The following is a 27,347-nucleotide window of genomic DNA, read 5'->3' as shown; positions in this document are numbered from 1 at the left end:
CAGTGAGTCCAGAGAGTGCACTGGCACCACTGGGGATGAACTTCAGTGAGTCCAGAGAGTGCACGGGCTCCACTGGGGATGCAGTGCAGTGAGTCCAGAGAGTGCACTGGCACCACTGGGGATGCAGTGCAGTGAGTCCAGAGAGTGCACTGACACCACTGGGGATGCAGTGCAGTGAGTCCAGAGTGTGCACTGGCACCACTGGGGATGCACTGCAGTGAGTCCAGAGATTGCACAGGCACCACTGGGGATGCACCTCAGTGAGTCCAGAGAGTGCACTGGCACCAGTGGTGATGCACTGCAGTGAGTCCAGAGAATGCACTGGCACCACTGGGGATGCAGTGCAGTGAGTCCAGAGAGTGCACTGGCACCACTGGGGATGCAGTGCAGTGAGTCCAGAGAGTGCACTGGCACCACCGGGGCTGCAGTGCAGTGAGTCCAGAGAGTGCACTGGCACCACTGGGGATGCACTGCAGTGAGTCCAGAGAGTGCACTGGCACCACTGGTGATGCAGTACATTGAGTCCAGAGAGTGCACTGGCACCACTGTGGATGCACTGCAGTGAGTCCAGAGAGTGCACTGGCACCACTGGGGATGCACTACAGTGAGTCCAGAGATTGCACTGGCACCACTGGGGATGCAGTGCACTGAGTCCAGAGAGTGCACTGGCACCACTGGGGATGCAGTGCATTGAGTCCAGAGAGTGCACTGGCACAACTGGGGATGCACTTCAGTAAGTCCAGAGAGTGCACTGACACCACTGGGGATGCAGTGCAGTGAGTCCAGAGAGTGCACTGGCACCACTGGGGATGCAGTGCAGTGAGTCCAGAGAGTGCTCTGGCACCACTGGGGATGCACTGCAGTGAGTCCAGAGAGTACACTGGCACCACTGGGGATGCAGTGCAGTGAGTCCAGAGAGTTCACTGGCACCACTGGGGATGCAGTCCAGTGAGTCCAGTGAGTGCACTGGCACCACTGGGGATGCAGTTCAGTGACTGCAGAGAGTACACTGGCACCACTGGGGATTCACTGCAGTGAGTCCAGATAGTGCACTGGCACCACCTGTGATGCAGTGCAGTGAGTCCAGTGAGTGCACTGGCACCACTGGGGATGCAGTGCTGTGACTCCAGAGAGCGCACTGGCACCACTGGTGATGCAGTGCAGTCAGTCCAGTGAGTGCACTGGCACCACTGGGTGTGCAGTACAGTGAGTCCAGAGAGTGCACTGACACCACTGGGGATGCACTGCAGTGAGTCCAGACCGTGCACTGGCACCACTGGGGATGCAGTGCAGTGAGTCCAGAGAGTGCACTGGCACCACTGGGGATGCAGTGCAGTGAGTCCAGTGAGTGCACTGGCACCACTGGGGATGCACTGCAGTGAGTCCAGAGAGTGCACTGGCACCACTGGGGATGCACTGCAGTGAGTCCAGAGAGTGCACTGTCACCACTGGGGATGCAGTACAGTGAGTCCACATAGTGCACTGGCACCAGTGGGGATGCAGTACAGTGAGTCCAGAGAGTGCAATGGCACCACTGGACATGCAGTGCAGTGAGTCCAGAGAGTGCACTGGCACCACTGGGGATGCACTTGAGTGACTCCACAGAGTGCACTGGCAACACTGGGGATGCAGTGCAGTGAGTCCAAAGACTTCACTGGCACCACTGGGGATGCAGTGCAGTGAGTCCAGAGAGTGCACTGGCACCACTGGGAATGCAGTGAAGTGAGTGCAGAGAGTGCACTGGCACCACTGGGGATGCACTGCAGTGAGTCCAGAGAGTGCACTGGCACCACTGGGGATGCACTACAGTGAGTCCAGAGAGTGCACTGGCACCACTGGGGATGCAGTGCAGTGAGTCCAGAGAGTGCACTGGCACCACTGGGGATGCAGTGCAGTGAGTCCAGTGAGTGTACTGGCACCACTGGGGATGCACTTCAGTGAGCCCAGAGAGTGCACTGGCACCACTGAGAATGCACTTCAGTGAGTCCAGAGAGTGCACTGGCACCACTGGGGATGCAGCGCAGTGAGTCCAGAGAGTGCACTAGCACCACTGTGGATGCAGTGCAGTGAATCCTGTGAGTACACTGGCACCACTGGGGATGGAGAGCAGTGAGTCCAGAGAGCTCACTGGCACCACTGCGGATGCAGTGCAGTGAGTCCAGAGAGTGCACTGGCACCACTGGAGATGCAGTACAGTGAGTCCAGTGAATGCACTGGAACCACTGGGGATGCAGTGCAGTGAGTCCAGAGAGTGCACTGGCACCACTGGTGATGCAGTCCAGTGAGTCCAGTGAGTGCACTGGTACCACTGGGCCTGCAGTGCAGTGAGTCCAGGGAGTGCACTGGCACCACTGGGGATGCAGTGAAATGAGTCCAGAGAGTGCACTGGCACCACCGATGATGCAGTACAGTGAGTCCAGTGAGTGCACTGGCACTACTGGGGATGTAGTGCAGTGAGTCCAGAGAGTGCACTGGCACCACTGGGGATGCAATGCAGTGAGTCCAGAGAGTGCACTGGCACCACTGGGGATGCAGTGCAGTGAGTCCAGAGAGTGCACTGGCAGTAGTGGGGATGCAGTGCAGTGAGTCCAGAGAGTGCACTGTCACCACTGGGGATGCAGTGCAGTGAGTCCAGAGACTTCACTGGCACCACTGGGAATGCAGTGCAGTGAGTGCAGAGAGTGCACTGGCACCACTGGGGATGCAGTGCAGTGAGTCCAGAGAGTGCACTGGCACCACTGGGGATGCACTGCAGTGAGTCCAGAGAGTGCACTGGCACCACTGGGGATGCACTGCAGTGAGTCCAGAGAGTGCACTGGCACCACTGGGGATGCAGTGCAGTGAGTCCAGAGATTGCACTGGCACCACTGGGGATGCAGTGCAGTGAGTCCAGAGAGTGCACTGGCACCACTGGTGATGCAGTTTAGTGAGTCCAGAGAGTGCACTGGCACCACTGGGGGTGCACTGCAGTGAGTCCAGAGAGTGTACTGACACCACTGGGGATGCGGTGCAGTGAGTCCAGAGAGTGCTCTGGCACCACTGGGGATGCACTGCAGTGAGTCCAGAGTCTGCACTGGCACCACTGGGGATGCAGTGCAGTGAGTCCAGAGAGTGCACTGGCACCACTGGGGATGCAGTGCAGTGAGTCCAGAGAGTGCACTGGCACCACTGGTGATGCAGTCCAGTGAGTCCAGTGAATGCACTGGCACCACTGGGGATGCTGTGCAGTGAGTGCAGAGAGTGCACTGGCACCACCTGTGATGCAGTACAGTGTGTCCAGTGAGTGCACTGGCACCACTGGGGATGCAGTGCAGTGAGTCCAGAGTGTGCACTGGTACCACTGGGGATGCAGTGCAGTGAGCCCAGAGAGTGCAATGGCACCAATGGGGATGCACTTCAGTGAGTCCAGAGAGTGCACTGGCACCACTGGGGATGCACTGCAGTGAGTCCAGAGAGTGCACTGGCACCACTGGGGATGCAGTGCAGTGAGTCCAGAGAGTGCACTGGCACCACTGGGGATGCACTGCAGTGAGTCCAGAGAGTGCACTGGCACCACTGGGGATGCAGTGCAGTGAGTGCAGAGAGTGCACTGGCACCACTGGGGCTGCAGTGCAGTGAGTTCAGAGAGTGCACTGGCACCACTGGGGATGGGTTTCAAGCCAACTGCATTAACCGCTCATGCTTCTTTCTTATGAGACGTTAGTAAACCAATTACATAGCCTTGTCAAGACTAAATCACAGGTAAAAATCCTGTACATCTCATGTCGCCAACCACTCCCAACTAGGATTCCAAGAACCAGGAGGTTCGGTGAAAATAGGGCTAGTGCTATTAGAGGGGTGATTATTAGGGTAAGCCCTAAGCTGTCTTTAATGGAGAAGTATGGGTGGAATGGGATTTTGTCGCAGTCTGATACGATTCCTAGTGGGTTATTTGAGCCCGATTCGTGTAGGAAGGTTAGGTGGACTAGGGTGATTCCTGCAATTAGGAAGGGCAGTAGGAAGTGGATGGCGAAGAATCGGGTTAAGGTTGGATTGTCTACTGAGAATCCTCCTCAGGCTCATTCTACTAGAGTTTGCCCAATGTACGGGATGGCTGAGAATAGGTTGGTGATTACGGTGGCCCCTCAGAATGACATTTGTCCTCATGGTAGGACATACCCTACGAAGGCAGTTGCTATTAGGGTGAGTAGGAGGATTACTCCTGTGTTTCAGGTTTCTTTGTATAGGTAGGAGCCGTAGTAGAGGCCTCGTCCGATGTGTAAGTAGATGCAGATAAAGAAGAGCGAAGCACCGTTGGCGTGGAGGTTGCGGATGAGCCATCCGTACTGGACGTCTCGGCATGTGTGAGCTACTGAGGAGAAGGCGAGTGAAGTGTCTGCGGTGTAGTGTATGGCTAGTAGCAGGCCTGTTAGGATTTGTGTGGCTAAGCAGATGGCTAGAAGGGAGCCGAAGTTTCATCAGGCAGAGATGTTGGAGGGGGCGGGTAGGTCGATTAGGGAGTTGTTGATTATTTTTAGTAGGGGATGGGATTTGCGGATGTTAGGGGCCATTAGTGAGTCTGTGTGTTATTAGGATTATTACCAGGATGGAGAGGGCGAAGGATCCTAGGTAGGCCTTAATTAGCCCTGTGTGTATTGAGGTTGCGGCTTTGCTTGCGGCTACTTGTAGTTCAGCAAGGCCCTCTGGCCCTATTTTTTTGAGTCAGGAGAGGTCGATCAAGTGTAGGGCAATGTTTTGTCCCTTTTCTAGTAGGTTTTTGGAGAAGAATCGGTGTACTAGGGGGTTGAAGTACCCTAATGCAGAGGAGAAGTTTATGAGGGGGTTTGGTTTGGGGTGAGTGAGGGTGTGTGTTATGTTCGATAGTTCTAGGGCTAGGATGATTCCTAGGATTGTTATGAGGATGGCAGCGGTTTTGGTGATAAGGGGTATGGTTATTGGGGGGGTTTTGGTTGGTGTGATGAAAGAGGTAATGATTATTCCTGCTGTAATGCTGCCTAGGGCGAGTCGGGTTAGGGGGGCGGTGATTAGTGGGTTGTTTTCGTTTATTGATACTATTGGGGGGATTCGGGTTTGTCCAGCTTGGACTAGGATGGTTATGCGGATGCTGTAGGTTGCGGTGAATGCTGTGGCTATAAGGGTTAGGAGTAGGGCTCAAGTATTTAGGTATGATGTGTTTAAGCTTTCGATGATGAGGTCTTTTGAGTAGAATCCGGCTAGGAATGGGGTTCCTATCAGCGCCAGGTTTCCGATGGTTAGGCAGGAAGTAGTGACTGGGAGTATTTTCTGTAGGCCTCCTATCTTTCGGATATCTTGTTCTCCGTTTAGGTTGTGGATGATAGACCCTGAGCATAGGAATAGTATGGCTTTAAAGAAGGCATGGGTTGAGATGTGTAGGAAGGCTAGTTGTGGGAGGTTTAGTCCGATAGTGACTATTATTAGTCCTAGTTGGCTGGATGTTGAGAAAGCAATGATTTTTTTGATGTCATTTTGGGTTAGGGCGCATGTGGCAGCGAATAGGGTTGATAGAGCACCTAGGCATAGGCAGGCAGTTAGGGCTGTCTGGTTGGTGGCTAGCAGGGGGTGCATGCGGATGAGCAGGAAGATTCCGGCTACTACTATGGTACTGGAGTGCAGTAGGGCTGATACTGGGGTGGGGCCTTCTATTGCTGCGGGCAGTCATGGGTGGAGTCCAAATTGGGCGGATTTTCCTGCGGCTGCGAGGATTAATCCTATGAGGGGGAGGATTGGGGTTTGGTGGGGGTGTACGGCTTGTTGGATCTCTCAGGTGTTGAATGTTGAAGCTAGTCATGCTATGCTCAGGATCAGTCCGACGTCTCCGATTCGGTTGTAGATTACGGCTCGTAGGGCGGCGGTGTTGGCATCTGCTCGGCCTTGTCATCAGCCGATGAGAAGGAAGGACATGATTCGTACTCCTTCCCAGCCTACGAATAGGAGGAATATGTTGTTTGCGGTTGTTAGGAGGAGTATGGCGACTAGGAATGTCAGTAGGTAGGTGAAAAATTTTGTTACGTATGGCTCTGAGGCCATGTATCATATGGCGAATTGTAGGATTGATCATGTTACAAATAGGGCGATTGGAAGAAATGTTATTGAGTATTGGTCTATTTTTAGGCTCAGGGGGATTTTAAAGTTTATAATGAATTTTCACTCCCAGTGGCAGGTGACAGATTCTACTCCCGAGTAGATGAATGCGGTTGTAGGGGCTAGGCTAATTAGGAATGCGGTTTTAACAGCGCGGGTGGTGGCTTGTGGGGTGTTTTTAAAGTTTTTAAATAGAAATGGCAGGATGATTGGGGTTAGGAGGATTGTCAGCGTGAGTAGTGTGAGGGAGTTGATTAGTAGTGTGGGGTTCACTCCTTTTACTTGGATTTGCACCAAGATGGGTGGTTCCTAAGACCAGTGGATTGCTGTTATCCTTTAAAAGTAAGGGGGCTGAGGTTTTAGGCTCAGATGTAAGAGTTAGCAGCTCTTGTTGGTTAAACCCTCCCCTCGGCAGGTAAGAAGGTTTGAACTTCTATTCTTAGAATCACAGTCTAATGTTTGGTTTAAACTATACTTGCATGAGGGGATTCCGGAGATCAGTTCGGGTTTGAGGATTAGGAGGAATATTGGGATAATGTGGAGTGTTATGAGCAGGTGTTCTCGCGTGGTTGAGTTTTGCATAGATGTGATGTGGGAGGGGATTGAGCCTCGTTGGGTCATTAGTAGTATGAATAAGGTGTAGGAGGCGGTTAGTAGGGTTGCGATTCCTGTTAGGATGATCGTGAAGGCAGATCAGTTGAATAAGGTGATTATAATGGTTAGCTCTGCTATGAGGTTTGTTGTTGGGGGTAAGGCTATGTTTGTTAGATTGGCCAGCAATCATCAGGTAGCTATGAGTGGTAGGAGAGGTTGTAGGCCTCGTGTGAGTAGTAGAATTCGGCTGTGCGTACGTTCATAGTTTGTGTTGGCTAGGCAGAATAGTATGGAGGAAGTTAGTCCATGGGAAATTATTAGGATCATTGCCCCTGAGAATGATCAGTGGGTTTGGATTATTCCTGCGGCGATAACTAGGCCTATGTGGCTAACGGATGAATAAGCGATTAGTGATTTTAGGTCTGTCTGTCGTAGGCAGATTGAGCTAGTCATTAGGGCGCCTCATAGGGCCAGGGTTAGGAAGGGGTAGTGCAGGAGGTTGGACAGTGGGCCCATAAATAGAGTGACTCGTATAATTCCGTATCCTCCTAGCTTTAGTAGTAGGGCGGCGAGGAGTATTGAGCCTGCGATGGGTGCTTCTACGTGGGCTTTTGGCAGTCAGAGGTGTAGGCCGTATAGTGGGGCTTTTACTATGAATGCTATGAGCAGTGCTAGACCTGATAGTATTCCTGTCCATGAGGTGGATAGGGTTGGGTGGGTTAGTTGTAGGGTTGGCAGGTGCAGGGTGCCAATTTTCACGTATAGGTGTATGATTGTGATTAGCAGGGGTAGAGAGCTTACTAGCGTGTAGAATAGCAGGTAGATGCCAGCGCTTAGGCGTTCTGGTTGGTTCCCCCATCGGGTGATTAAGATTAGGGTGGGAATGAGGGTTGCTTCAAATGAGATGTAAAATAGTGCTAGTTCTGTGGTGGAAAAGGCTAGTAGGATGAATGGCTGGACTGCGACTAAGGTTGAGATAAAGATTCGTTTGCGTTGTAGGGGTTCTTGTTGCAGGTGGTTTTGGCTTGCTATGATTATGAGTGGGAGTAGTCAGCAGGATAGTACTAGGAGGGGGGATGAGATTTGGTCAATTCCTGTTCAGTTGGATAAAAATTTGTAGGGGTAGTAGGTTGGGATTAATCACTGTAGGCTTAGGGCAGCGATTAGGAGGCTGTATAAGGTGGCGTTAGTCCATAGAAATTTTGGTGGAGACAGCAGGGCTGTTGGAAGAAGTATGATTGTGGGTAGGATGATTTTTAGCATTGCAGGAGGTTTAGGTTGTGTAGATGGTCGGAGCCATGTGTGCGGGTGGAGGCTACTAGGATGGCCAGGCCTGTGCCCGCCTCACACGCTGAGAAGGTTAGCATGAGAATTGGTACCATGGTGAATGAGGAGACTTGGTTTTCGATGGATCATATTGATAGGCCTACGAATATCGATAATATTATGCTTTCAAGGCATAGTAGGGCGGATACTAGGTGGGTTCGGTGGAAGGCTAGTCCTAGTCCGCTGAAAATGAAGGCTGAGTAGAAGCTTAAATGTAGGGGCGACATAAGAAAGTTACAGGGTTGGCTGTAATCTGCTGGGTCGAAACCAGCTATCTTTTTGGTTAGACTAACTTTCTGTTATTCTGCTCATTCTAGGCCCCCTTGAATTCACTCGTAGGCCAGTCCGAGTGTTAGGAGAAGGAGGATCACTACAGTTCAGGTGAGGGTCATTAGGGGGGATTGGAGTTGGACGGCTCATGGCAGGGGGAGTAGGAGGGCGATTTCTAGGTCGAATAGGACGAACAGGATGGCTACTGAGGAAGAATCGGACTGAGAATGGTAATCGAGCAGATCCAAGTGGGTCGAATCCACATTCGTACGGTGAGAGTTTCTCTGAGTCGGGGTTTATTTGGGCGAGTCAGAAGTTTAATGCGGTTAGGGCGGCGCTTAGGATTGATGATAGGGCGAATATGAACATGAGTGCGTTCATTGCTCTCCTCTGGGTTTATACCAGATTCTAGAGATTGGAAGTCAATTGTAATTAATATACTAGAAGAGCAAGATCCTCATCAGTAGATGGTTATGTAGAGGAATAGTCAGATGACGTCTACGAAGTGTCAGTATCAGGCTGCTGCCTCGAATCCGAAGTGGTGGTCTGATGTAAAGTGGAACTTGATCAGTCGGAAGAGGCAGACGGTCAGGAAGGAGGATCCGATGATTACGTGGAGTCCGTGGAATCCAGTGGCAACGAAGAAGGTAGATCCGTAGACGCTATCGGCGATTGAGAATGGGGCTTCGTGGTATTCTATTGCTTGTAGGGCTGTGAAGTAGAATCCCAGGAGGATCGTTAGGGTTAGGGCGTGGATGGCGTGTTTTCGGTTTCCTTCTGTGATGCTGTGATGGGCTCACGTTACGGTAACGCCTGAGGCTAGTAGGATGGCTGTGTTTAGTAGGGGGACTTCTATCGGGTTGAGTGGTTTAATTCCTGTTGGGGGTCATTGGCCTCCTAGTTCTGGGGTTGGGGCCAGGCTCGAGTGGAAGAACGCTCAGAAGAACCCTAAGAAGAAGAATGCTTCGGATGTGATGAAAAGGATTATGCCGTATCGTAGGCCTTTTTGGACTGTGGGAGTGTGATGGCCTTGGAAGGTGCTTTCTCGTACAATGTCTCGTCATCATTGGAGTATTACTAGGAGTATTGAGATGAGGCCTAGGGTTAGTAGTATGGATGAGTTGTAGTGGAATCACATGATTAATCCTGAGGTTGTGAGTAGGGCGGCGGCTGCCCCGAAGATTGGTCAAGGGCTTGGGTCAACTATGTGGTATGAGTGTGCTTGGTGTGCCATTAGATGTTTTCTTGTAAGTATAGGCTTAGAAGGAGCACGAAGACGTAGGCCTGGATTATGGCTACTGCTACTTCTAGGATGGTTAGGAGTAGTAGGATGATTATTGTTAGGATGGATACTGCAGGAAGGGTGGGTATTAATGCAATGGAGGCTGTAGAGATGAGTTGGATGAGTAAGTGTCCTGCTGTAAGGTTGGCTGTAAGGCGGACTCCGAGGGCTAGGGGGCGGATTAGTAGGCTGGTTGTTTCGATCAGGATTAGTGCGGGGATTAGGGGTGTAGGGGTACCTTCGGGTAATAGGTGGGCTAAAGAGGCTGATGGTTGGTTTCGTAGGCCTGTTAGTAGTGTGGCGAGCCATAGTGGGAAGGCTAGGGCTATGTTCATAGATAGTTGGGTGGTTGGGGTGAATGTATATGGAAGGAGGCCTAGAAGGTTGATTGTAAGAAGTATGATTATTAGGGATGTAAATATTATGGCTCATTTGTGGCCATTTTTGTTGAGTGGGACTATTAGTTGTTTTGTGATTAGGTGAAGGAGTCATGTTTGGATAGTAGAAAGGCGGTTGTTGATTCATCGGTTGTTTGGGGACGGGAATAGTAGGGCTGGGAAGAGTAGGGATAGTAGGATTAAGGGGATGCCAAATAGATTGGGGCTGGAAAATTGGTCAAAGAAGCTTAGGTTCATGGTCAGGATCATGGTGTGGGTTTGGTAGTGAGGGAGGTCTTATTTGATGGGGGGTTGGTTGTGGTGAAGGCTAGTAGTTTTGGTTGGATGAGGAGTGCTAGGGTTAATCAGGTTATAATTATGATTGAAAATCATGGTGCGGGGTTAAGCTGTGGCATATCATTAAGGAGGGGGAAGTCCCTCTTTGGCTAGCTTAAAAGGCTAGTGCTGTTGCATAGCTTCTTAATGATTAGGATGATGATAGAAGGGACGATCAGGCCTCGAAATGTGGGAGTGGGGTTGATTCTACTACAATGGGTATGTAGCTGTGATTAGCCCCGCAAATTTCTGAGCATTGTCCGTAAAAAATCCCAGGCCGGGTGGTAATGAATGAAGTTTGGTTTAGTCGGCCTGGGATTGCGTCTGTTTTAACTCCGAGCGTTGGGACTGCTCAGGAGTGGAGTACGTCTCCTGCAGTAATGATCACGCGGATGGGGGATTCTATTGGGATAACTATGCGGTGGTCAACTTCTAGCAGTCGGAAGTGGCCGTTGGGTAAGTCTGGGGTGGGCACTATGTAGGAGTCGAATGATAGGTCTTTGAAGTCTGTGTATTCGTAGCTTCAGTATCATTGGTGGCCGATGGCTTTTAGGGTGAGGTCTGGTTCGTCGATTTCGTCCATTATGTAGAGGATTTGTAGGGATGGGAGGGCGAGGAGTACCAGGACGATAGCAGGTAGGATTGTCCAGATCAGCTCTACTTCTTGGGCGTCTACAGCATTGGACGAGAGTTTTTCTGTTAGTATGTGGGCTAAAAGGTAGAGAACTAGGCTGCAGATAGCTAGGGCAACGATTAGGGCGTGGTCGTGGAATTCAACGAGTTCTTCTATGATGGGTGATGAGGCGTCTTGGAATCCTAGTTGGGAGTGGTTGGCCACATGAGATGTACAGGATTTTTACCTGTGATTTAGTCTTGACAAGGCTATGTAATTGGTTTACTAACGTCTCATAAGAAAGAAGCATGAGCGGTTAATGCAGTTGGCTTGAAACCAGCATGTGAGGGTTCGATTCCTTCCTTTCTTGTACTTGGACGAAGGCCGGTTCCTCGAAAGTATGGTATGGGGGAGGGCAGCCGTGGATTCATTCAACGTTTGTGGTAGTTAGTTCTGGTTGTAGGACTTTTCGTTTGGCCGGAAAGGCTTCTCAGATGATGAATATTAGTATGATTACGGCTACTATTGAGATTAGGGAGCCGATGGAGGAAATGGTGTTTCATAGTGTGTAGGCGTCGGGATAGTCCGAGTATCGTCGGGGTATTCCTGCTAGGCCTAGGAAGTGCTGGGGGAAGAACGTTAGGTTTACTCCTGTAAATATTACCCCGAAGTGGGCTTTTGCTCATGTTTGGTGTAGGGTAAACCCAGTGAGTAGTGGGAATCAGTGAGTAAATCCTGCTAGAGGCCATCCTAGTATAGGTAGAATGTAAGTAAGGCCAATTTGGGGCTGTAAACTAGGATGATGGCGATTCAGCCTAAGTGGGAGATGGACGAGAAGGCTAGGATTTTGCATGTTTGTGTTTGGTTCAGTCCTATTCAGCCTCCTAGTGCTGTTGAGGCTAGGGCCATGGCGGTGAGTAGAGCTGGGTCGAGGGATTTGGATGTTAGTAGGAGCAGGGTTAGTGGGGGGAATTTTATGAGGGTCGAGAGTAGCAGGGCTGTTATTAGTGGCGATCCTTGTAGTACTTCTGGGAATCAGAAGTGAAATGGCACTAGGCCCAGTTTAATAGCGATTGCTGCTGTCAGTAGTAGACAGGAGGTTGGGTGGTTTATTTGTGTGATGTCTCATTGGCCAGTGACTCAGGCATTGGTTATGCTAGAGAATAGGACCAGGGCGGAAGCAGCTGCTTGGGTTAGGAAGTATTTCGTTGCGGCTTCTACTGCTCATGGGTGGTGGGATTTGGCAATTAGGGGAATGATGGCTAGTGTGTTGATCTCCAGTCCTGTCCAGGCCAGAACTCAGTGGTTGCTGGAAATTGTGATTGTGGTGCCCAAGATGAGGCTGAAGGTTATGATTGGGGTCGCGTAAGGGTTCATTAGTAGAGGAGGGGGTTAAACCATCATTTTCGGGGTATGGGCCCGATAGCTTGATTAGCTGACTCTACTAGAAAATAATATAAGGGAAGTATGGAGAATTTTGATTTCTCTTGTGTGGGTTCAATTCCTACTTTTCTAAGGTCAACAGGAAATGAGAGGGCTGTTATACCTCTATGTTCACTTTATCATAGTGACCCTTTGTAGTTCAGGCACATTTCCTTATGTAAGGAGGTAGGCCTGCATAGCAGATAGGTATGCTGATGTGTCAGAGGCACAGAGCTAGTGTGAGGGGTAGGAAGTTTTTTCATAGTAGGTGCATTAGTTGGTCATATCGGAATCGTGGGTATGAAGCTCGGACCCATAAGAAACCAGAAGATAGTAGGAGGACTTTTGTGGCTAGGATGACGGGGAATAGTTCTGTGGGTGGCCCTAGGGCGCTTGGGTTTAGGAATATGATGGCTGTAAGTGTATTTATTAGCATAATGTTCGCATATTCAGCTAGGAAGAATAAGGCGAAGGGTCCTGCGGCGTATTCAACGTTAAACCCTGAGACTAGCTCAGATTCACCCTCTGTGAGGTCAAAAGGAGCTCGGTTTGTCTCTGCTAGGGTGGATACGTATCATATTATTGCTAGGGGTCATGAGGAGAAAATGAAGTATAGAGGCTCCTGTGCGACGGCAAAGGAGCTGAGTGTGTAGCTTCCGTTTAGTATGATTATTGATAGCAGGATTATGGCCAGTGTCACTTCGTATGAAATGGTCTGTGCTACTGCCCGTAGGGCTCCGATTAGTGCGTATTTTGAGTTCGAGGCTCAGCCTGATCATAGGACTGAGTAGACGGCTAGGCTTGACATGGCTATTAGGAAGAGAACTCCGAGGTTTAGATCTGCTAGGGGAAATGGGAGTGGTAGTGGTGCTCAAGTGGTGAGGGCTAGGACAAGGGCTAGTATTGGTATCAGAATGAATAGAAGTGGGGAAGAGGTAGAGGGTCGGATGGGCTCTTTGGTAAATAGTTTCAGTCCGTCCGCAAATGGTTGAAGTAGGCCAAAAGGCCCGACAACGTTAGGGCCTTTGCGGGATTGTATGTAGCTTAGGATTTTCCGTTCTACTAGGGTTAGGAAGGCTACGGCAATCAGGATTGGGATGATGTATAGGAGGGATATAATGAGGCAGCTTAGTGTTGTTATTTGAATCATGGGTGAAGCTAGGGAGAGGATTTGAACCTCTGGGGAAAGGGCTTAAGCCTTCTGCACTTGCCGGGCTCTGCCACTCTAGCTGGTCCTTTTCTAGGATTGAAAGTGGTGGGGGAAGGCCCTCTTCACGGTTTAGTTGGTTTCACTGCTTAGAGGGGGGGGGCGTGCTTGTGGTATTGGCCCCACTTTCCCGGTCCTTTCGTACTGGGGAGAGTGTGTCATAGATAGAAACCGACCTGGATTGCTCCGGTCTGAACTCAGATCACGTAGGACTGTTAATCGTTGAACAAACGAACCCTTAATAGCGGCTGCACCATTAGGATGTCCTGATCCAACATCGAGGTCGTAAACCCCCCTGTCGATATGGGCTCTTGAGGGGGATTGCGCTGTTATCCCTGGGGTAGCTTGGTCCATTAATCAATTATATTGGGTCTGGTCACTGTTAGCACTTTGAGGGGTAGCTCTAGGTAAAGAGGTATGGTCTTGTTTTTGGAGGATTTGTTCTCCTCCAAGGTCGCCCCAACCGAAAAATATCGACCAGGCTCTGCGATGGTAGTGGCCCCAGTGGGGTTGATTGAGGATTCGCGGTGGTCGTTGATTTTTAAGTTCCACAGGGTCTTCTCGTCTTATGTTCACATCCCCGCTTTTGCACGGGGAGATCAATTTCACTGATTATCTGTGAGAGACAGTTAAGACCTCGTTTAGCCATTCATACAAGTCTCGATTTATGGGACAATTGATTGCGCTACCTTTGCACGGTTAGGATACCGCGGCCGTTAAACCTAAGTCACCGGGCAGGCATCACCTTCAATACTTGTTTAATTTGCTGAAGGCTATGTTTTTGGTAAACAGTCGGGCCTTATTAATTTGCCGAGTTCCTTTCACAGATTTTAATCGCTCTTATAGGCGCTCCTGAGTCGGGTTAACAGGGTTAGTTAATACGTGGTCTTGTAGGGGTTTTTGTATCTGTCTAGGTCTGTTAATAATGTTTCTATGTAAGCTTGCGCCGTTAGAGGGGTGTGGCCCTGAGTTACTTATTTTAGCATTAATTCTCCTATATTCATAGGTTGACCTGTTTGTGATAAGGGAATCATCTTATTTTGGTATTTTTAGGTGGTGGAGCTTTGACGCACTCTTTTTTGATGGCTGCTTTAGGGCCCACGGTAGGATCAGTAGTAAGAATTATCCGCTAGTCGAGGTTGTGTCCTTTTTTAATGGAGCTGTCCCTCCATTAAATAGCTCTTAATCATCTCATTAGGGTTCAGGATGTCCGGTAGGGAGGATTAAGGGGGAACTTAGATTCGTTTCACAGGTAACCAGCTATCACCCAGCTCGGTTGGCTTTTCACCTCTACTGACAAGTCATCCCACTCTTTTGCAACAGAGACGGGTTCGCTCTCTTTAACTGCTTGAAAGTAGCTCGCTTGGGTTTCGGGGGGGCAAACTTTAGTTCACTTTGCTTGGTTGTTCTCGCTAAACCATGATGCAAAAGGTACAAGGGTTGATCTTTGCTGTCTGTCGCTTTGATTGTTTCACTGCTATTTCATCTTTCCCTTACGGTACTGGGGTCTCTATCGCGTCTAAGTGTCTTTTCTATCGCCTATACTAAGACTGTAAAATGCTTTACTTTAATTAGTTTAGTAAATTCTTTAGTTTTGGTGTACTATTTGTGTGGTTGAGCTAGAGGGGGGGCTTCAAGACGATCCGGTCTAGTAGATATCTTTCAGGTGTAAGCTGAGTGCTTTGGTGTTATAGCTACGTCTTGATATTCTAAGTACACCTTCCGGTACACTTACCTTGTTACGACTTACCTCATCTTCAGCGTATTTATGGTATTAGTTATGTGGGATGTGGCTTCTGAGGAGGGTGACGGGCGGTATGTACGTGCCCCAGGGCCGGCTTAAAGTAGGCTCTATTGTCCCACTTTACTGCTAAATCCGCCTTCCAGAAGTGGTTTCACGCTTCTTTCCGTGTGCCCTATGAATAGGGAATGTAGCCCATTTCTTCCACTCCATAGGCTATACCTTGACCTGTCTTATTAGCGGGGTGCTATTGTGTCCACTGTTGTGCTCTCATTCGAGGTGGGCTGGCGACGGCGGTATGTAGGCTGTGTTGGCAAGGGGTGGTTGGGTTAATCGGGGATTATCGATTGTAGAACAGGCTCCTCTAGGTGGGTTTGGGGCACCGCCAAGTCCTTAGAGTTTTAAGCGTTTGTGCTCGTAGTTCTCTGGCGGATACTTCGGTAAAGTAAGTATCAAGATTTAGGGCCAGGCATAGTGGGGTATCTAATCCCAGGTTGGGCCCTGGCTTTCGTGGGTTTAAATCAGTCGTTAGTTCCTAAGATCATCTTAATGGTGTGTTTAGGTGCATCTTGGGCTTATGACAGCTCAGTTGCATTTTGATCTTAGTTAGCTAGGATAGGCATTTTACCACTCTTTACGCCGTGTCAATAGGACGGTTGATTTGGGTTTCTTGTATGACCGCGGTGGCTGGCACAAGATTTACCAACCCTTGAAGTTAGGCTGTTGCTATAACTAAGTCAAGTTTGCACTCATTGCTTAATGTTAATTACTGCTGAATACCCGTGGGGGCGTGGCTTAGCGAGGCGTCTTGGGCTACTACTTGGGTGTGCCTGATACCCGCTCCTCAAGGCCTGTATGGGGGTAGGTGGTCGAGGGCGTTTACACTGGGGCGCGGATACTTGCATGTATATATTTAGCAAAAACCAACCGTAAGGTTAGGACTAAGTCTTTTGTCCGCAGGCATGTTTTATGCCATCTTGGCAACTTCAGTGCCATGCTTTGTGTTAAGCTATGTGGACGGGGGTGTGGTTAGCTGATAGTTGAGTGGTGAGTGAGAGTGAAGTATATGAAATTATTGCTTGTGTTTACTATTTTTAGTACTGGAGTTTCTCTAATAAGTTTAAGTTATTTTGTATGTGTTTGTGTGTATATGTACATCGTTCCGATGATGTCATGGAAGGGATGATTAATGGAGTTTTAGAGGTAGTTTGCTGGGATTGGGCGATGAAGGTTTATGCTACATGGTGGTTAGCGAAAGTTTACTGGTTTAGTTTGTGAAGCGCAGGGGTTGCGCTTAATGATTTGTTGTTTTGTGCTATGTCCAACGAGCATTCATCCATGCCTTCTTTAAAGCCATACTATTCCTATGCTCAGGGTCTATCATCCACAACCTAAACGGAGAACAAGATATCCGAAAGATAGGAGGCCTACAGAAAATACTCCCAGTCACTACTTCCTGCCTAACCATCGGAAACCTGGCGCTGATAGGAACCCCATTCCTAGCCGGATTCTACTCAAAAGACCTCATCATCGAAAGCTTAAACACATCATACCTAAATTCTTGAGCCCTACTCCTAACCCTTATAGCCACAGCATTCACCGCAACCTACAGCATCCGAATAACCATCCTAGTCCAAGCTGGACAAACCCGAATCCCCCCAATAGTATCAATAAACGAAAACAACCCACTAATCACCGCCCCCCTAACCCGACTCGCCCTAGGCAGCATTACAGCAGGAATAATCATTACCTCTTTCATCACACCAACCAAACCCCCCCCAATAACCATACCCCTTATCACCAAAACCGCTGCCATCCTCATAACAATCCTAGGAATCATCCTAGGCCCCTCATGTACAGGGCCACACCCCTCTAACGGCGCAAGCTTACATAGAAACATTATTAACAGACCTAGACAGATACAAAAACCCCTACAAGACCACGTATTAACTAACCCTGTTAACCCGACTCAGGAGCGCCTATAAGAGCGATTAAAATCTGTGAAAGGAACTCGGCAAATTAATAAGGCCCGACTGTTTACCAAAAACATAGCCTTCAGCAAATTAAACAAGTATTGAAGGTGATGCCTGCCCGGTGACTTAGGTTTAACGGCCGCGGTATCCTAACCGTGCAAAGGTAGCGCAATCAATTGTCCCATAAATCGAGACTTGTATGAATGGCTAAACGAGGTCTTAACTGTCTCTCACAGATAATCAGTGAAATTGATCTCCCCGTGCAAAAGCGGGGATGTGAACATAAGACGAGAAGACCCTGTGGAACTTAAAAATCAACGACCACCGCGAATCCTCAATCAACCCCACTGGGGCCACTACCATCGCAGAGCCTGGTCGATATTTTTCGGTTGGGGCGACCTTGGAGGAGAACAAATCCTCCAAAAACAAGACCATACCTCTTTACCTAGAGCTACCCCTCAAAGTGCTAACAGTGACCAGACCCAATATAATTGATTAATGGACCAAGCTACCCCAGGGATAACAGTGCAATCCCCCTCAAGAGCCCATATCGACAGGGGGGTTTACGACCTCGATGTTGGATCAGGACATCCTAATGGTGCAGCCGCTATTAAGGGTTCGTTTGTTCAACGATTAACAGTCCTACGTGATCTGAGTTCAGACCGGAGCAATCCAGGTCGGTTTCTATCTATGACACACTCTCCCCAGTACGAAAGGACCGGGAAAGTGGGGCCAATACCACAAGCACGCCCCCCCCCCTCTAAGCAGTGAAACCAACTAAACCGTGAAGAGGGCCTTCCCCCACCACTTTCAATCCTAGAAAAGGACCAGCTAGAGTGGCAGAGCCCGGCAAGTGCAGAAGGCTTAAGCCCTTTCCCCAGAGGTTCAAATCCTCTCCCTAGCTTCACCCATGATTCAAATAACAACACTAAGCTGCCTCATTATATCCCTCCTATACATCATCCCAATCCTGATTGCCGTAGCCTTCCTAACCCTAGTAGAACGGAAAATCCTAAGCTACATACAATCCCGCAAAGGCCCTAACGTTGTCGGGCCTTTTGGCCTACTTCAACCATTTGCGGACGGACTGAAACTATTTACCAAAGAGCCCATCCGACCCTCTACCTCTTCCCCACTTCTATTCATTCTGATACCAATACTAGCCCTTGTCCTAGCCCTCACCACTTGAGCACCACTACCACTCCCATTTCCCCTAGCAGATCTAAACCTCGGAGTTCTCTTCCTAATAGCCATGTCAAGCCTAGCCGTCTACTCAGTCCTATGATCAGGCTGAGCCTCGAACTCAAAATACGCACTAATCGGAGCCCTACGGGCAGTAGCACAGACCATTTCATACGAAGTGACACTGGCCATAATCCTGCTATCAATAATCATACTAAGCGGAAGCTACACACTCAGCTCCTTTGCCGTCGCACAGGAGCCTCTATACTTCATTTTCTCCTCATGACCCCTAGCAATAATATGATACGTATCCACCCTAGCAGAGACAAACCGAGCTCCTTTTGACCTCACAGAGGGTGAATCTGAGCTAGTCTCAGGGTTTAACGTTGAATACGCCGCAGGACCCTTCGCCTTATTCTTCCTAGCTGAATATGCGAACATTATGCTAATAAATACACTTACAGCCATCATATTCCTAAACCCAAGCGCCCTAGGGCCACCCACAGAACTATTCCCCGTCATCCTAGCCACAAAAGTCCTCCTACTATCTTCTGGTTTCTTATGGGTCCGAGCTTCATACCCACGATTCCGATATGACCAACTAATGCACCTACTATGAAAAAACTTCCTACCCCTCACACTAGCTCTGTGCCTCTGACACATCAGCATACCTATCTGCTATGCAGGCCTACCTCCTTACATAAGGAAATGTGCCTGAACTACAAAGGGTCACTATGATAAAGTGAACATAGAGGTATAACAGCCCTCTCATTTCCTGTTGACCTTAGAAAAGTAGGAATTGAACCCACACAAGAGAAATCAAAATTCTCCATACTTCCCTTATATTATTTTCTAGTAGAGTCAGCTAATCAAGCTATCGGGCCCATACCCCGAAAATGATGGTTTAACCCCCTCCTCTACTAATGAACCCTTACGCGACCCCAATCATAACCTTCAGCCTCATCTTGGGCACCACAATCACAATTTCCAGCAACCACTGAGTTCTGGCCTGGACAGGACTGGAGATCAACACACTAGCCATCATTCCCCTAATTGCCAAATCCCACCACCCACGAGCAGTAGAAGCCGCAACGAAATACTTCCTAACCCAAGCAGCTGCTTCCGCCCTGGTCCTATTCTCTAGCATAACCAATGCCTGAGTCACTGGCCAATGAGACATCACACAAATAAACCACCCAACCTCCTGTCTACTACTGACAGCAGCAATCGCTATTAAACTGGGCCTAGTGCCATTTCACTTCTGATTCCCAGAAGTACTACAAGGATCGCCACTAATAACAGCCCTGCTACTCTCGACCCTCATAAAATTCCCCCCACTAACCCTGCTCCTACTAACATCCAAATCCCTCGACCCAGCTCTACTCACCGCCATGGCCCTAGCCTCAACAGCACTAGGAGGCTGAATAGGACTGAACCAAACACAAACACGCAAAATCCTAGCCTTCTCGTCCATCTCCCACTTAGGCTGAATCGCCATCATCCTAGTTTACAGCCCCAAATTGGCCTTACTTACCTTCTACCTATACTAGGATGGCCTCTAGCAGGATTTACTCACTGATTCCCACTACTCACTGGGTTTACCCTACACCAAACATGAGCAAAAGCCCACTTCGGGGTAATATTTACAGGAGTAAACCTAACGTTCTTCCCCCAGCACTTCCTAGGCCTAGCAGGAATACCCCGACGATACTCGGACTATCCCGACGCCTACACACTATGAAACACCATTTCCTCCATCGGCTCCCTAATCTCAATAGTAGCCGTAATCATACTAATATTCATCATCTGAGAAGCCTTTCCGGCCAAACGAAAAGTCCTACAACCAGAACTAACTACCACAAACGTTGAATGAATCCACGGCTGCCCTCCCCCATACCATACTTTCGAGGAACCGGCCTTCGTCCAAGTACAAGAAAGGAAGGAATCGAACCCTCACATGCTGGTTTCAAGCCAACTGCATTAACCGCTCATGCTTCTTTCTTATGAGACGTTAGTAAACCAATTACATAGCCTTGTCAAGACTAAATCACAGGTAAAAATCCTGTACATCTCATGTGGCCAACCACTCCCAACTAGGATTCCAAGACGCCTCATCACCCATCATAGAAGAACTCGTTGAATTCCACGACCACGCCCTAATCGTTGCCCTAGCTATCTGCAGCCTAGTTCTCTACCTTTTAGCCCACATACTAACAGAAAAACTCTCGTCCAATGCTGTAGACGCCCAAGAAGTAGAGCTGATCTGGACAATCCTACCTGCTATCGTCCTGGTACTCCTCGCCCTCCCATCCCTACAAATCCTCTACATAATGGACAAAATCGATGAACCAGACCTCACCCTAAAAGCCATCGGCCACCAATGATACTGAAGCTACGAATACACAGACTTCAAAGACCTATCATTCGACTCCTACATAGTGCCCACCCCAGACTTACCCAACGGCCACTTCCGACTGCTAGAAGTTGACCACCGCGTAGTTATCCCAATAGAATCCCCCATCCGCGTGATCATTACTGCAGGAGACGTACTCCACTCCTGAGCAGTCCCAACGCTCGGAGTTAAAACAGACGCAATCCCAGGCCGACTAAACCAAACTTCATTCATTACCACCCGGCCTGGGATTTTTTACGGACAATGCTCAGAAATTTGCGGGGCTAATCACAGCTACATACCCATTGTAGTAGAATCAACCCCACTCCCACATTTCGAGGCCTGATCGTCCCTTCTATCATCATCCTAATCATTAAGAAGCTATGCAACAGCACTAGCCTTTTAAGCTAGCCAAAGAGGGACTTCCCCCTCCTTAATGATATGCCACAGCTTAACCCCGCACCATGATTTTCAATCATAATTATAACCTGATTAACCCTAGCACTCCTCATCCAACCAAAACTACTAGCCTTCACCACAACCAACCCCCCATCAAATAAGACCTCCCTCACTACCAAACCCACACCATGATCCTGACCATGAACCTAAGCTTCTTTGACCAATTTTCCAGCCCCAATCTATTTGGCATCCCCTTAATCCTACTATCCCTACTCTTCCCAGCCCTACTATTCCCGTCCCCAAACAACCGATGAATCAACAACCGCCTTTCTACTATCCAAACATGACTCCTTCACCTAATCACAAAACAACTAATAGTCCCACTCAACAAAAATGGCCACAAATGAGCCATAATATTTACATCCCTAATAATCATACTTCTTACAATCAACCTTCTAGGCCTCCTTCCATATACATTCACCCCAACCACCCAACTATCTATGAACATAGCCCTAGCCTTCCCACTATGGCTCGCCACACTACTAACAGGCCTACGAAACCAACCATCAGCCTCTTTAGCCCACCTATTACCCGAAGGTACCCCTACACCCCTAATCCCCGCACTAATCCTGATCGAAACAACCAGCCTACTAATCCGCCCCCTAGCCCTCGGAGTCCGCCTTACAGCCAACCTTACAGCAGGACACTTACTCATCCAACTCATCTCTACAGCCTCCATTGCATTAATACCCACCCTTCCTGCAGTATCCATCCTAACAATAATCATCCTACTACTCCTAACCATCCTAGAAGTAGCAGTAGCCATAATCCAGGCCTACGTCTTCGTGCTCCTTCTAAGCCTATACTTACAAGAAAACATCTAATGGCACACCAAGCACACTCATACCACATAGTTGACCCAAGCCCTTGACCAATCTTCGGGGCAGCCGCCGCCCTACTCACAACCTCAGGATTAATCATGTGATTCCACTACAACTCATCCATACTACTAACCCTAGGCCTCATCTCAATACTCCTAGTAATACTCCAATGATGACGAGACATTGTACGAGAAAGCACCTTCCAAGGCCATCACACTCCCACAGTCCAAAAAGGCCTACGATACGGCATAATCCTTTTCATCACATCCGAAGCATTCTTCTTCTTAGGGTTCTTCTGAGCGTTCTTCCACTCGAGCCTGGCCCCAACCCCAGAACTAGGAGGCCAATGACCCCCAACAGGAATTAAACCACTCAACCCGATAGAAGTCCCCCTACTAAACACAGCCATCCTACTAGCCTCAGGCGTTACCGTAACGTGAGCCCATCACAGCATCACAGAAGGAAACCGAAAACACGCCATCCACGCCCTAACCCTAACGATCCTCCTGGGATTCTACTTCACAGCCCTACAAGCAATAGAATACCACGAAGCCCCATTCTCAATCGCCGATAGCGTCTACGGATCTACCTTCTTCGTTGCCACTGGATTCCATGGACTCCACGTAATCATCGGATCCTCCTTCCTGACCGTCTGCCTCTTCCGACTGATCAAGTTCCACTTTACATCAGACCACCACTTCGGATTCGAGGCAGCAGCCTGATACTGACACTTCGTAGACGTCATCTGACTATTCCTCTACATAACCATCTACTGATGAGGATCTTGCTCTTCTAGTATATTAATTACAATTGACTTCCAATCTCTAGAATCTGGTATAAACCCAGAGGAGAGCAATGAACGCACTCATGTTCATATTCGCCCTATCATCAATCCTAAGCGCCGCCCTAACCGCATTAAACTTCTGACTCGCCCAAATAAACCCCGACTCAGAGAAACTCTCACCGTACGAATGTGGATTCGACCCACTTGGATCTGCTCGATTACCATTCTCAGTCCGATTCTTCCTCAGTAGCCATCCTGTTCGTCCTATTCGACCTAGAAATCGCCCTCCTACTCCCCCTGCCATGAGCCGTCCAACTCCAATCCCCCCTAATGACCCTCACCTGAACTGTAGTGATCCTCCTTCTCCTAACACTCGGACTGGCCTACGAGTGAATTCAAGGGGGCCTAGAATGAGCAGAATAACAGAAAGTTAGTCTAACCAAAAAGATAGCTGGTTTCGACCCAGCAGATTACAGCCAACCCTGTAACTTTCTTATGTCGCCCCTACATTTAAGCTTCTACTCAGCCTTCATTTTCAGCGGACTAGGACTAGCCTTCCACCGAACCCACCTAGTATCCGCCCTACTATGCCTTGAAAGCATAATATTATCGATATTCGTAGGCCTATCAATATGATCCATCGAAAACCAAGTCTCCTCATTCACCATGGTACCAATTCTCATGCTAACCTTCTCAGCGTGTGAGGCGGGCACAGGCCTGGCCATCCTAGTAGCCTCCACCCGCACACATGGCTCCGACCATCTACACAACCTAAACCTCCTGCAATGCTAAAAATCATCCTACCCACAATCATACTTCTTCCAACAGCCCTGCTGTCTCCACCAAAATTTCTATGGACTAACGCCACCTTATACAGCCTCCTAATCGCTGCCCTAAGCCTACAGTGATTAATCCCAACCTACTACCCCTACAAATTTTTATCCAACTGAACAGGAATTGACCAAATCTCATCCCCCCTCCTAGTACTATCCTGCTGACTACTCCCACTCATAATCATAGCAAGCCAAAACCACCTGCAACAAGAACCCCTACAACGCAAACGAATCTTTATCTCAACCTTAGTCGCAGTCCAGCCATTCATCCTACTAGCCTTTTCCACCACAGAACTAGCACTATTTTACATCTCATTTGAAGCAACCCTCATTCCCACCCTAATCTTAATCACCCGATGGGGGAACCAACCAGAACGCCTAAGCGCTGGCATCTACCTGCTATTCTACACGCTAGTAAGCTCTCTACCCCTGCTAATCACAATCATACACCTATACGTGAAAATTGGCACCCTGCACCTGCCAACCCTACAACTAACCCACCCAACCCTATCCACCTCATGGACAGGAATACTATCAGGTCTAGCACTGCTCATAGCATTCATAGTAAAAGCCCCACTATACGGCCTACACCTCTGACTGCCAAAAGCCCACGTAGAAGCACCCATCGCAGGCTCAATACTCCTCGCCGCCCTACTACTAAAGCTAGGAGGATACGGAATTATACGAGTCACTCTATTTATGGGCCCACTGTCCAACCTCCTGCACTACCCCTTCCTAACCCTGGCCCTATGAGGCGCCCTAATGACTAGCTCAATCTGCCTACGACAGACAGACCTAAAATCACTAATCGCTTATTCATCCGTTAGCCACATAGGCCTAGTTATCGCCGCAGGAATAATCCAAACCCACTGATCATTCTCAGGGGCAATGATCCTAATAATTTCCCATGGACTAACTTCCTCCATACTATTCTGCCTAGCCAACACAAACTATGAACGTACGCACAGCCGAATTCTACTACTCACACGAGGCCTACAACCTCTCCTACCACTCATAGCTACCTGATGATTGCTGGCCAATCTAACAAACATAGCCTTACCCCCAACAACAAACCTCATAGCAGAGCTAACCATTATAATCACCTTATTCAACTGATCTGCCTTCACGATCATCCTAACAGGAATCGCAACCCTACTAACCGCCTCCTACACCTTATTCATACTACTAATGACCCAACGAGGCTCAATCCCCTCCCACATCACATCTATGCAAAACTCAACCACGCGAGAACACCTGCTCATAACACTCCACATTATCCCAATATTCCTCCTAATCCTCAAACCCGAACTGATCTCCGGAATCCCCTCATGCAAGTATAGTTTAAACCAAACATTAGACTGTGATTCTAAGAATAGAAGTTCAAACCTTCTTACCTGCCGAGGGGAGGGTTTAACCAACAAGAGCTGCTAACTCTTACATCTGAGCCTAAAACCTCAGCCCCCTTACTTTTAAAGGATAACAGCAATCCACTGGTCTTAGGAACCACCCATCTTGGTGCAAATCCAAGTAAAAGGAGTGAACCCCACACTACTAATCAACTCCCTCACACTACTCACGCTGACAATCCTCCTAACCCCAATCATCCTGCCATTTCTATTTAAAAACTTTAAAAACACCCCACAAGCCACCACCCGCGCTGTTAAAACCGCATTCCTAATTAGCCTAGCCCCTACAACCGCATTCATCTACTCGGGAGTAGAATCTGTCACCTGCCACTGGGAGTGAAAATTCATTATAAACTTTAAAATCCCCCTGAGCCTAAAAATAGACCAATACTCAATAACATTTCTTCCAATCGCCCTATTTGTAACATGATCAATCCTACAATTCGCCATATGATACATGGCCTCAGAGCCATACGTAACAAAATTTTTCACCTACCTACTGACATTCCTAGTCGCCATACTCCTCCTAACAACCGCAAACAACATATTCCTCCTATTCGTAGGCTGGGAAGGAGTACGAATCATGTCCTTCCTTCTCATCGGCTGATGACAAGGCCGAGCAGATGCCAACACCGCCGCCCTACAAGCCGTAATCTACAACCGAATCGGAGACATCGGACTGATCCTGAGCATAGCATGACTAGCTTCAACATTCAACACCTGAGAGATCCAACAAGCCGTACACCCCCACCAAACCCCAATCCTCCCCCTCATAGGATTAATCCTCGCAGCCGCAGGAAAATCCGCCCAATTTGGACTCCACCCATGACTGCCCGCAGCAATAGAAGGCCCCACCCCAGTATCAGCCCTACTGCACTCCAGTACCATAGTAGTAGCCGGAATCTTCCTGCTCATCCGCATGCACCCCCTGCTAGCCACCAACCAGACAGCCCTAACTGCCTGCCTATGCCTAGGTGCTCTATCAACCCTATTCGCTGCCACATGCGCCCTAACCCAAAATGACATCAAAAAAATCATTGCTTTCTCAACATCCAGCCAACTAGGACTAATAATAGTCACTATCGGACTAAACCTCCCACAACTAGCCTTCCTACACATCTCAACCCATGCCTTCTTTAAAGCCATACTATTCCTATGCTCAGGGTCTATCATCCACAACCTAAACGGAGAACAAGATATCCGAAAGATAGGAGGCCTACAGAAAATACTCCCAGTCACTACTTCCTGCCTAACCATCGGAAACCTGGCGCTGATAGGAACCCCATTCCTAGCCGGATTCTACTCAAAAGACCTCATCATCGAAAGCTTAAACACATCATACCTAAATACTTGAGCCCTACTCCTAACCCTTATAGCCACAGCATTCACCGCAACCTACAGCATCCGCATAACCATCCTAGTCCAAGCTGGACAAACCCGAATCCCCCCAATAGTATCAATAAACGAAAACAACCCACTAATCACCGCCCCCCTAACCCGACTCGCCCTAGGCAGCATTACAGCAGGAATAATCATTACCTCTTTCATCACACCAACCAAAACCCCCCCAATAACCATACCCCTTATCACCAAAACCGCTGCCATCCTCATAACAATCCTAGGAATCATCCTAGCCCTAGAACTATCGAACATAACACACACCCTCACTCACCCCAAACCAAACCCCCTCATAAACTTCTCCTCTGCATTAGGGTACTTCAACCCCCTAGTACACCGATTCTTCTCCAAAAACCTACTAGAAAAGGGACAAAACATTGCCCTACACTTGATCGACCTCTCCTGACTCAAAAAAATAGGGCCAGAGGGCCTTGCTGAACTACAAGTAGCCGCAAGCAAAGCCGCAACCTCAATACACACAGGGCTAATTAAGGCCTACCTAGGATCCTTCGCCCTCTCCATCCTGGTAATAATCCTAATAACACACAGACTCACTAATGGCCCCTAACATCCGCAAATCCCATCCCCTACTAAAAATAATCAACAACTCCCTAATCGACCTACCCGCCCCCTCCAACATCTCTGCCTGATGAAACTTCGGCTCCCTTCTAGCCATCTGCTTAGCCACACAAATCCTAACAGGCCTGCTACTAGCCATACACTACACCGCAGACACTTCACTCGCCTTCTCCTCAGTAGCTCACACATGCCGAGACGTCCAGTACGGATGGCTCATCCGCAACCTCCACGCCAACGGTGCTTCGCTCTT

The 27,347-nt window shown here is 48.8% G+C and overlaps 3 long non-coding RNA genes across 3 annotated transcripts in view; all 3 read left to right on the top strand.

The window, feature by feature from the left end:
• LOC310884033 overlaps positions 1–4,550 on the top strand; it is a 209,266-nt gene extending 204,716 nt beyond the window's left edge. Inside the window, exon 2 of the long non-coding RNA XR_014573990.1 lies at positions 3,804–4,550. This is a non-coding gene — a long non-coding RNA (uncharacterized lncRNA). The remainder of the gene's footprint in view (positions 1–3,803) is intronic.
• Positions 4,550–27,076, top strand: LOC310884036. Its single transcript, XR_014573993.1, has 2 exons — positions 4,550–4,677; positions 26,975–27,076. It is a non-coding gene; the product is annotated as an uncharacterized lncRNA (long non-coding RNA).
• On the top strand, positions 12,346–19,280 carry LOC310884034. The gene is made up of 2 exons (XR_014573991.1): positions 12,346–12,539; positions 19,112–19,280. It is a non-coding gene; the product is annotated as an uncharacterized lncRNA (long non-coding RNA).
• Positions 27,077–27,347: the final 271 nt, after the last annotated feature.

This window comes from Anser anser, assembly GCF_964211835.1.
Source record: "Anser anser genome assembly, chromosome: 19".
Classification (NCBI taxonomy): domain Eukaryota; kingdom Metazoa; phylum Chordata; class Aves; order Anseriformes; family Anatidae; genus Anser; species Anser anser.
This window is presented reverse-complemented; position numbering and strand designations above follow the sequence as displayed.